At 32.6% G+C, this 12,675-nt stretch overlaps 1 pseudogene across 1 annotated transcript; it reads left to right on the top strand.

Moving 5' to 3' along the window:
• The first annotated feature begins 377 nt into the window (after window positions 1-377).
• Window positions 378-10,834, top strand: LOC114293169 (uncharacterized; annotated as a pseudogene). Its single transcript, XR_014348321.1, has 7 exons — window positions 378-894; window positions 2,649-2,710; window positions 7,919-8,017; window positions 8,811-8,927; window positions 9,132-9,224; window positions 9,852-9,882; window positions 10,453-10,834. The product of XR_014348321.1 is annotated as an uncharacterized LOC114293169 (transcript).
• Window positions 10,835-12,675: the final 1,841 nt, after the last annotated feature.

Here is a 12,675-nt window from a genome sequence, read left to right as displayed (position 1 = left end):
GTGAATAAACTGGATTTGCCGCAAAATAATCCACAAACAATCGCTCATGACTCTTCCTTCTATCACGACGTATGTACTTATGGCCTACAACCGAACCACCTCTTTTCTTTGATCCATCAGTTGATTGCAGAATCTGAATCATACTAGCGTTATTCATCTCATAAGCCCCCCAAAAGTGTGACCATTTTTTCATCATCAGACTCATCATCCGAGGATGAGGAAGAAGAAGAAGATGAAAATGAAGTGAACATCATGAAATTTAAGATACTCATTATACTCTACTTTTAATTACGATGCCTTTTTAATATAACGTACCATTTGTCTGGTGTATGGTACATAGATAATATATTTATATCAGATTTTGGAAAGAATTCATTGTTGGAGGCAATCAAAAATAAAAAATATGTAATAGATGAAAAAAGAAATAAGTAACGAATTGGGAACAAAAAGAAGGGAAAAAAAAAATATTTTGAGTTGCCTAGCCTGGTCGACCGCCCGTCGTCCCACCGGATATCCCATTTATTCTGATACACACTAAAGTAGAACGGTTGCAGCTGCTCGTAGGTTGTTGAAAAAATTACCTTTTTCTTACTCAGATTTAGTGAAAATGGCCCGTTGGAAATGCTCTATGAATGTTGATTTGAATAGCCTACAAAATTGAGCAACATTTGGGGGCGAAACCTAAATCTGGCAAACCTAGGGGGCTTCTTGAGGCTTCGCTTGTCTTTGAAGCAAGCCATAGCAGAGGACCAAGACGACTACGACGACCAGTGTAGGCCTTGGCGTCACAGTCTGTCAATGGCTTTCAATTGGGTCTCTTGCCTCAAAATCACTCTTCTCTTCTTCCTTATCGCTGCCATTGCCACGGCTTTCCGCACTCTCCCCGTCGAACAGGTCCTGTTTTCGCATCTGGGTCTGTTCAATTTGTTGTTTTTATCCTGTTTTGATCTGGATTTGCTTTTTTGTGCTTTGAATTTGATGGGTTGTTCGGGGTTGTTTTAATTTACTCTACTCAGATTCTTCTAATTGTTGATTGTTTCATTCTATTGCTCAGGTATTTTGTTTGTTTTAGTATTTAATTTCTTGAGGTTCTCTGTTGTTTGTTTAGTACAAGTATAAATTTGAGCTGTTTTACTTATATATAAAATATACATTGTAGTTATGTGTTAGTTGTAATGGTTTAGTTAGTGGTTAATTTAATTGTTTAGTTAATTGACTGTGACTTTGCACTATTGCTTTGTTTAACTCACATTCATTAGTCTTTTCTCACTTGGTTAAGAAAAATTCTAGGTGCATTTAACTTAATTACAGAACCACTGTTTTGTCCGGCTTTGTGATCAGATTCTGTGCATGTAGAAGAGCCACATGGTTAACCTATTATTTTTTTAGTAGCAAATTCCAACATTCACTTGGAGGATGATGGCCCAATTTGATTAATTTCTTTCTTCTATCTGAAGCCATATTAGGTTTGCTTAACAAGCCATGAACAAATTAACCCAAAGGGAAAAAAATCTATCCAAACTTAATCCTATTGTGAACTCTTAGTTTTGTTATGATCTTCCACATGTGACTAATATATGGACCTAGTTATTTACCTTGTAGCTTGATCTCTGCAATATCTTTCTTTTGTCAATATTTTTAGATAGATAAATTTGCATCTTCCTTCGAAAAAATATTGCCATAGAAGTTGGAACCAGTTCTATGAATTTATCTGGATTGGAAAACTATGTTCATTCTATATACAGATGACTTTATTCAACAAACCAGATTCTAGTCATTGCAATTGTGTTCTTTTTTAAATTTATTTTCTTTACGATACTTCAAAGAGATCCTGTGATGGTGAGACTTACATTTTCCTACAACAACTAAACATGTACAAAAAAGGAAAACAATTTTTATTTTTCTTTCCTCTCCTTTCCTTTCCTGTCAATTGAACACAGAGAAAAAACCCGTTGTGATATTGAAACTTTCTGCTAGTATGCAAGTCTCTACTTACCAATATTTCTTTCCCATCTTTTTAAGTAATTATGCGTAAGAGCTAAGAAATGTGACTGTAAAGTGTTCACAAGACTTTCACCTAATTTTCATTGACTTTATTTTGTCCCCATCTTAATGAAAATGTGTCAATTTAGACATCCTCATAATTCAATGTAATTTACACAAATAAATAAATGAGTTGAATTTGTGAAATTACATGATATTACTAATTTCAAAGTCTTGTAGCATTTATCTACAATTCTCTCTCTTATAATTGAGAGCTCACCCCCTGCGAGATGAAGATTGTTCTATTTTTTTGGTACACTAGGGAGGAGGAGTTGTTGAACCCGTAATCTCATAATAAGATACATGATACACTAGTTTTGGTCACCGGGCTAACTCATTAGTTGTGAGAGGTACATTGTTCATACACTCAATTTAAAACTAATAATTTAATAATCTCAAAGCATATATTTTAATATATAATCAAACTTAAATATCAAAACAGAAAATTCCAACATCTACTTAAAGGATTATGATAGATTAGAGTACCTGCCCTAAATGTAGCAGCAATTTTAACATTATAGGGCTTTGTATCCATGAACCTTTATCTTTTTGAGTTATTTTTTATTTCTGTTGATCTATATTTATGAAAAAATTGCTTCTTGCAGACATTGAAAGACTTCTTACTATGGGTCAAGCAAGATCTTGGGCCTTGGGGTCCACTTGTGCTGTAAGTGAGCTGCAAGTTTTTCATGTTGGGCAATTTATTTATTTATTTACGGACCAGAAAGTTTATTTTCTTTGTGTTCCTGATTGCTTTCCTTAATACAATTGGGGTTTTTTATGGGTGTTGGTAGTTAATTAGGTAGGAATGATGTAGCTATGGTCGTTTGTCCTGGATGTAGCACATTAAAGAGAGTGCCAAAGTTTATGATATGATCTTATTGAAAGTGTGAGGATGATGATTTTGATATGATCTTATTGGAAGTGTTCCACGTTAAAGAGAGTGTGTGAGGATGGCAATTTGAATTTTTTTAACGAAGCTTTGAGAGTGTCTATAAACGAATTCATAAATAATTTTTGTCCTTCACTTATTACATATTCTAACATACTTGGTAGAGATTCTATTGCACATAACATTTTTAGCTCAAAGAGCCATATTGATCCTAGTTTTTAAGATTCAAGTAGGTAGCTCTAGAATGTACAGCAGTGCAGTGTGTCTATGTTCTACACATGCAGTTTGGTTATTCTCTTCTAGGAGTTTTGACTACTGTAGGAGATTTGAAGCCCATCATCGGTCTGTGTTTCAGGAATTGAATCCTAGAATTTTGGACAAATTTGATCTTAACATATCGAAACCACTAATGCAAATTAAGTTGTGTCATGCGTGGGTCAAGTATACACGAGGAAAACCATAGTATTTCATATGTGATATGATCATCAAACATCCAATACTCCGGAATATGACCTGCTTCTTGACTTGTTGGCTACCTAATAAAGGTAAATAAATTAGGCATCAGCAATGGTTTACATAGGCATAACTCTGTTTTTTGGATAATTTTTGTAGTGTTGAACTTCTGTACCTTCTAACTCCTATGTGCTTGGGAACATTACAGGGGTATGGCATATATTCCTCTAACTGTTCTGGCAGTTCCAGCTTCAATACTAACTGTAAGAACATTTTTTTTTGTTGAGAAAATTACACTATTGGTCGGTCCTTGTACTGTAGTCCTTGTGTCATTTTGGTCTCTAGAATTTCAGTTTGATCAATTTTGACCCTAAACTTTTGATTTTGTCTCAAATTGGTCAAATTGCTTCCAATTGTTAGTATTTTTTTATGGCAAATGCGCACATGAGCGGCACATGACATATTTTTAGGAGAAAAATTGTAAACTTGATCAATTTAGTGTCTTAACATCAAGCGATTCCGTGAAATTTTCTGTCAAAAACTCTATCAACATTATCAATTGAACCAAATTGAAGCAAAATTTAAAATTAAGCCAAACAAAATTGTAAGGACTAAAATGACACAAGCAGCAAAATATAGGGACCTGTGTTTTAAAAAGCTCTAGGCGCATCGAGGCGCCAAGGTCACTTGGAGCCTAAGCGCCGAGGTGCGAGGCGCAAGTTATAGAAGTTGAGCAAAATATTAATATAGCACAATTTTCAATGTAAGCAAATATTTAATATGTATATTATTAACTTTTTTTTCATAAGGGATCCGAGCGGTTTTTTTACGTGTTGGCTGGCGGCTACCTAACACACAACCCTCCTCCTTAACCCAGGCTTGGGACAGGCGGAGTTTTTTTTTTTTTTTTTTTTTTTTTTTTGCCGACCCTATTTGATGAGACTTAAGACTTGGTTTGGTTTAGTTTGGTATATTATTAATTTTTTTAATAAGAAGAGAAGAGAAGAAGAAGAAAATAATAATTTTTTAATATATATATTATTTTATTTATTTGTTATATTTTTTAAATAATGTGTTTCAATTAATTTTTTTATTTTATTTTACATACATGTGTTTATTTTTTTTATTACTATGTATAAATATATATTATATTTTATATATTATCTATAAGTATATTATATATTATATAATAGGTATTCTAGGTATTATATAATATTATATATAAATATGAATCAGTTATATTTTATATATTAGCTATAAGTATATTATATTTATATAATAAGGGAAGAAGGTTTTTGAATTTATCCTAGAGACAATTGTCCTACTAGGACATTTGAACGGTTAAGATTCATTTCTGCTTAAAGATAAACGATGGAGATGATACCCTTCTTTTTCACTCTACCTCAACTTCCCGCCCATCCTGATCTGTCTCTTCTCACTTCAAAACACACCCGCCCACTCTCTACAGAAGAGAGACCCACCCACCCACTCTTTACAGAAGAGAGATCTACGCTAATCGAACTCTCTCTCTAAAGTCTCTCTCTCTCTCTCACAGCCTTACTTCACACACTCTTCCTCTGCTGCCCAGATCGACTTCACTCTTCATCACCTCAACGATGTGAAGCCACACAGAGAGCTTAAGACGACAAGGAAGTCTTGCTCACCACCTCTCCGCCACACCGACGCTTGCACTGTCGGATCTAATGGAAGACCCTCCAATTGCACTGTCGTTTTCAGGTCTGTGTCTCTGTGTATAAAGTCTTGAAATTTTTTTTGAAATTTGTCAAATGATGTTTTATTGTGTGCAGAGGGTTTGAAGAGAACAATGATTATTTGTTTCCATACATTTTATACATTACCAAGATGCGAATCACAATCTGCCGAACTCGTAAGGTTGTTTCTCGTTTTGATTATTTGTTTTTTGGGTTATAATTTTTATTGATTGATTAATAACAGATTTTGTATATATATGTATAAGCTAAATTTTTTTATTAATAGTTAGTATAGAGTCTGTGTGTTCAAATTGTGAGATGGGATTTTATATTTGGTTAAACATTACTGGTTAGAGTTGAATTTTCTACTTTAAAAATGCAGATTGATGATCTCAAGCATTGTCCATTTGCTGAGGTAAAAAAGTGAAGAAGAAGAAGAAGAAGAAAGAGGGGGACTCGAATGTATATATATCAGTACATATTTGGGGCAAAATCTCTAGGGGTTTCCTTCCTTCATCTCTATGCTCCTCCTTTATTCTATTTATTATATATATACATACATGTATTTGTTTCTATTGTTTAGAAAACAAAGGATGGTGGTAGTGAGTGAGAGAGAGAGAGAGAGAGAGGAGAGAGGAGAGAGAGCAGGTGGCGGTTTTGCTGGGATGATTTTTTGATAATTGGGTGGTTTTTTTTTTTTTTTAATTAAATTAGTTATAAAAAAAATAAAATAAATTAAAAATTAATAAAATAAAATATAATATAATATTTAAATCATAATCTTTTTTTCTCATAAAAATTTAAAAAAACAACTCAAACAAATTTTTTAATCTATACTAAAATAACCAAAAAAATCAAAAAACTTTAAAATCAATTTAACTTTCCAAACGAAGCAAGGGGTTTGGTGAGATTAGCTGTCGGGTTGATGACGGACGGTGAACCGGCAATACCTAGTGTTGACATATGTTTTTGTGGGAAAGTAAAAAGAAATACACTCACACATACTTATATTCTAATCTCAAGATTATTTACATCGTGCCTTCAGGTACGGGCATACGCTAGTATTATATATTATATAATAGGTATTATATAATATATTATATATATATATGAATCAAGCAGATAAAGAGAGAGAGATAGAAGCGAGAGAGAGAGCGATCGTGAGCGAGATAGAAGCGAGAGAGAAGATGAGGAGGGTTTTTTTCCACTAGAGAGAGAAAAGGAAGAGTCGTACCAGAGGAGATGAGAACATGAGTCAAGCCTTCGTCATTGCCTTCTTCTCGTTGTCTTCTACTTCTCCACTAAGGTTTTTTTTTTTTTTTTTTTTTTTTTTTGCTCTTTTGACCCACGTTTTGATCATTTTATATTGTAAATGAGAATTTATTCCATGTGGGTATTCACACCAAAACTAGATGGGTTGTAGCAGTAGAAGAAAAGCAAAGCGCCAAAAGCGCACACCTCGAGCCTCAGAAAAAAGCGCAAGCCTCATTGCCTCAGCTGCGCCTCCTCTATGTCGCCTCGCCTCGCCTCGCCTTGAGCTTAGGCGTGCGCTTAGGCGCGCTTTTCAAAACACTAGTAGGTACAATCAGTGTAATTTGCATTTTTCTTTTACCTTTCCAGTTACTGCAAGAATTAAATATCTGTTCTAATACATTTGGATAATTTAAAACATTTTTTGAATCATAATCTTACTTTATTTTGTTCATTTTAGGCTGTTTTCTATCATTTTATTTTGAACCGTGAAAAGTTTTTTAATTCATTTGCACTTGATGGACTGTGCATTAGATTTCATTTATCCTGCATGTCTTAAACATATTCCATCTAATATTCTGTCTATACGTTATGGCTCGAAAATATGTTCTACCTAGTTTCGGTAATTGGGGACTTCACAATGACTGCTGGCGTGGAATCTCATAATAAGATTTGTTATCCAATTTTACCCAACCTTGGGGTTCTTGATAGTTCCTTAGAGCATGTTGGTGAGTGGGTTGCGAAACATGTTAGAGTTGAGAGGTTTAGTTTTTTATTTTTTATTGTAACCTTAATTCATTTTTTATATTAGATTTGATTTCCGTGTACTCCATGAATATAGGCAACTTCTCAAACTACGCAAGTTCTTGTGTTACTGTGTGTGTGGGGTTGTGACTCTTCTTCACTGTTTCACTATTAACAGTTTCCGGTTAGCTCATTGTTGGTTAGTATTTGAACTACTTTCAAATAGATTGTATTTCTACCTTTGTTGATGTTGAAACTTGTTAAGGGTGTTTGGGACTGTTGAGGATATAATATAAATAATAAAGTTGTCCATCTCTCTAACAGCTTAAGCTTTTAGATGATTTGTTGGTTTATTTTTCAATATGATATCAAAGCAGGCAATAAATCTTGTGTTCGAACCTCATCGCCTACTTGACAATTAAAATACTTGCACGTGTTTAGCTTGCTTATGGAGGAAAGCCCGGCCACACATGATATCCTGGTTGATCAGAGTTATATTGAGGTTCAACTGTATGGTAGATGATCTGGATTATGAATCTGTTGTACGGGATTCTGGTTAAGTTCATCTGATATCCAGTTTACCTGGTACTTGACCCATGGACTTGAATTTAGGGTTACCAGTTTCTGTCATTGATGGGTACACAGAATCTAATCCTTCTACTTAAATCCTGACTTTGTCTGACACTAACTTGCTGTTCAGGGTATCTACCTTCATTTTCTTATTATCTCGGCTCAAAACTTTTTATTTCTGGTGGATCCTTCCCGAGATATGCATGTTGCGGAAACACTAAACCTTATGTGATACTTGACTCTTCTCTTCCAGCTTGGCGGTGGTTATCTATTAGGTTTGCCTGTGGGTTTCATTGCTGATTCTATAGGTGCTACTGTAGGTGCAGCAGCTGCATTCCTTCTTGGCAGAACGGTATGCTTTTAAGAACTTTTATTGGCCATACATTTTTTTATCTACTTCTCTATGCTTTGCTCTTTTGAAGTCTTCTTTCCAAGGGGTCCTTCAAATTTCTTTATCCTTTGATGTGTGGTATGCATGTAGTCGTACTGGGTCTTTTATTAATTTCAAAAAACAAGAACAGAAAAAAAAGAGATAATTTAGTTTTTTCTTATTTTATATATTGGTTTCTATTTATATACATTCATCTGATTAAATATTTTGTACAGATTGGGAGGTCATTCGTTGTTTCCAAGTTAAATGATTATCCGCAATTTCAGGCAGTTGCAATTGCAACTCAGAAATTGGGTTTTATGGTTTGTGTGTATTGCATATGTAATCCCCAGGATCTCGGTTCTTGTCTTTGATATGTGGATTTCTAATTGGCTCCTATTATTAGTTTTTTCTTATATATTTATCAATCCATGGTTCCACAAATAGTAATTGTTATTAGGTTTTTGTGAGGGATGGCAAAATTACCCAACCCGATTGTATATAATCCAATTTTAATAAAAGAGGTCTGGGAGAGTATTGATAGGGTAGGGTAAAGTGTGAAATTGTATCACTAAAATAGTTGAGATTAAAGTAAGAAATAGTGCGAAACCCATCCCCTTGAGAAAGAAGAAGAAGAGTTTTCCAGTTGCTTTCACTACAATGCATCTTTAGGCAACGCCAGCTGCATAATCGACGAGCAATTTTGTATGTTTAACTTGAGAGGGTTGTCATTGTAACATACCTTAGTTCCTGATGATTCTTGTCTCATTGATAGATTCTCTTTCTACTTCGGCTTGTTCCTATAATTCCATTTAATATGTTGAATTACGCATTGTCCGTGACTCCAATTCCACTGGGAAAGTACATGTTGGCTTCGTGGCTGGGCAAGATGGTATATACACACATCTTCCTTGAACTACTATTATTTAGTGATTTTATGCCAATGACGGCTTGAAATGTTATTTACACTTTTTTATCATCATATTTTTTCTTGAGAAATCAGAACTATTTCTTATATCTCTGGTTTATTTATCTATTTGTTATTGTTGTTATTATTTTAATTGTTCTCTAATTTGGTTGATTTGTTTGGGTACAGTCGGTTACTCTTGCATTGGTATACATTGGAACACCTCTGAAGGATCTTTCTGATGTAACGCATGGATGGCATGATTTTTCGAAAGCTCATTGGGTAAGAGCTATGTCACCTGTTTTTCCTGTTCAGGAAACTAATTCTATTCTTACATTATTCTACTATTCTGACTGGGGTTAAGCTTAGAATTTGTTTATTTTAAAATGGATGAGACATGGGACACAAATCTTGAAATCAAATCCTGAGGACGCTCGATTTTGCTTCGAGGCTCAATTTACTTTTGGAAAAAATTATACTAGGGGTCCCTGCATTTTGTCCCATGTGTCATTTTGATCCCTACATTTTCAATTGACTCAATTTTGACCCTTGATTTTAGATTTTGTGTCAATTTGGTTCAATTGATAATCCCATTAGTATTTTTGAAGGAAAATAATCTCTGAATTGGTTGAAGTTAACTCACTGAGTTGAGTAAATTTATAATTTTACTGTTAAAAATATGACATATGCCACTTATATGTGTATTTTTCATAAAAAATGCTAAAAGTTGTAATCAATTGAACCAAATTGAAACAAAGTCATAAATTTAAGGTCATCCAATCAATTGATATTATAGGGACCAAAATGATTAAAAGATTAAAGTACAAAGACTACCGTCATAATTTTCCCTTTACTTTTTTAAGAGTCTCATTGTGAATTTTAACATTGCTCATTTGTTGTGCAATGCAGGCATTAATTATAGCGGGTCTTGTGGTGTCCGGTGAGTTGTAATTTACGGAATAATCATATTATCATATATTATGTGTATATACATATATGTTGCATATTTTTATACATATATGAAGTAAAAAATTCAATGAGTAAGAACGGCTCTAGTGTGATGTCTTGTATGATTCTCTTCTTTTCTACTATATATATTCTGGAACTACATTGATTAACATTTATTTATATTTTTCATTTAATTGTAGAGTAGAAATTGTGATAGAACATCATTCTTCTAGATTCAAGAAGACCGAGAAAAAAAAGAATAAAAAAAAAGAACAAACGATAAAGAGGGAAAAAATAAATACACTTATCCCGGAAATTCACTTAAGAAGGGTACAAGTAGAATATGTCAAGCTCGTTTTTCTTGAACAAGATAACCACGACCTAACAAGGTTGCATCAATATTGACTAACATAGACTTACTTGACATTTTGTAAATATATTCTTTGTCAATCAAAAATTTGTAAATTCATTAATATAATTGAATTCTGTGTGATTAGCATGTTTTGACTTCTATTATCTGAAATTCACTGTTTTTTATTTTGAACTTTTTTTTTCCCGACAGTTGTGGTATTAATTTGTGTTACTAAGGTTTCAAGGATGCTTTGGAAAAAGCATTGGCTGAAAAAGATGATATAGATAGCATTGTAGCCTCACCGGAGCAACCCATTGTGGCTGATCCAACAGCAGATCTCCACCAGCCGCATAACGATAGATCACGACAATCATGAAAATTAAATTTATGTTATTTTGTAAATTCTTCACCATCTTAGGAATCTACACTCTCTTTGTTAGCACATAGATCTAGTGATTCTTGCTGTTCTCAATTGTACAGTCACATTACTTTTTGGACAGCAATGACTTAGCTTATAAGTGAGACATACCCTTTGTTTTTATTTTTGTACAAAAACATTTTTCAAAAATTTGAAAATAATTTTTTATTTTTATTTGTGTGTGTGTGTGTGGGTAACAGTTTTCAACAGTTTTCCTAGAAAGTGAGTACTTTAAAAAAAAATTACAGAAATAATTGGCCAAATAATTTTGCAATGTTTCCCTTGCGTTCACAAGGTTGTGTCCTCATATTCTTTGTATTATGGATTTCTGTCTTCAAATCTTTTTATCATAGAAAGCAATGTCTGATATGTCACGCATGTGGGTTCATGTCATGTGGTATGTCAATTCTTTTAATTATTATTTTTTTACAAGAACTTCACGTATACACAAGTGTCTTATGTGTGGATAAGTCTACGTTTTTTATTTTTTATTTTTAAATATAGTTTAAAAAAGTTAATTTTGGGTAATTATAAAATATATGAAAATAAAGAGGAGAAAATGGAGAAAAAAAAAAAAAGCACATCAGCCACTTGTACCTTTGTGTTCTAAATTGATGTTTATATACGTGACAAATAAACATAAGCAATTTTTTTTTTTTTTTTTTTTTTTTTGACATTCTTGTTATTCTCGTGTCTAATCTTTTTTTTTAAAAAAAATCCTTTTCTTGTATCCGTACTGTTTCGTTTCTATCGTAATGTATCTCTAATCACACAATACAACATGAATTTTGAGATAGAGAACTTTTCAAACATCATTGTATAATAATTATATTTACAAAAACAGAAGATTTGACAAATTTAAAAACAAAAAATTGCGTATCTCGAGTCTTTGTTCAGCCACCACCACTTTCCGGCATTCTGGAATGTCCTGTTCATTCACGTAATTGGGTCCCAACCAAGCCCTGATTGCTTAACCAAACAGTGCGAACACTATCCCACCACATATTAATTTGATGGAATTGTTTTGTGCAGTGAAAGAGTGGAGATGTTTGTTGAGCGTCTCACGGGGTCATTTGGGAATAAGTTTTTTTTTAATAATTTTTTAACTTTTTAATTAAAATATGATATAAAAAAATTAGTATATTTAGAATGATTTTTTAATTTTTTCTAAAAAGATTTATAAAAATCAGAGAGAAAATGAAATCTTTGACTTTTAAATATAGTTTGTTGACTTTTTAGTTTTTTTTGTTTATCCAAAAATCTTTTTTAAAAAATATAAATTACAAACGCACCCCCTGAGGTTTATTTAAATTACAAATTACCTCTTTTGGTTTTAGAAATTACATTATGCCTCCTAAGATTTTTAGTTTCATAACAAATAAGTCATTTTATTAATAAATCATAAAGTTAATTAACAGTTTTTAATAATATTAAAATTTTATTTCAATTAATAATTCAAATAATTTTATTACTGTATTGGTGAACAGTTAGAAATTTTACTTTTTCAATTAACTCTATTAAATAAACAATTATGACAGTGAGGTATTTGTAATTTTCCAAACTATAGAGGGCATTCGTATTCTAAGCCAACCCTAGGTAGGGAGGACAATAGGGGTTAGTGGGGGTGGATAATAATTCCCCATCCCCATTCCTCTATAATTATTTTTCCTCATTCCCTTTGAGTACTACCCTCCCCATCTCCTAATAGGTTTGGATTTTCCCCAACCCAACTTGACATTTTTTTTTAAGATTCACAACTAAGTCTAAATATACATTCAATCTTATTTTATTTTATTTGGCTCAACAACAAAATCAAATATACATTAATTAACATTGTCACATTGTTCTTGCCAAATTTTATGTATATTTAGAATTTCTTAAATTTATTTAGAAAAATTCTATTCCTACCAAAAAATTTCATCTTCTTTTTTAATTTTTTAAATTTTTTTTTTTAATTTTACGTATCTCCTTGTTCTCTCTATTAATTGATCTTCGATAATTTGAAGGTGAGTTGT

This window comes from Camellia sinensis, chromosome 13 (assembly GCF_055761805.1).
Source record: "Camellia sinensis isolate YWXY chromosome 13, ASM5576180v1, whole genome shotgun sequence".
Taxonomy (NCBI): domain Eukaryota; kingdom Viridiplantae; phylum Streptophyta; class Magnoliopsida; order Ericales; family Theaceae; genus Camellia; species Camellia sinensis.
Note: the sequence above shows the minus strand (reverse complement) of the source record. Positions and strands in the feature narration are given on the sequence as shown.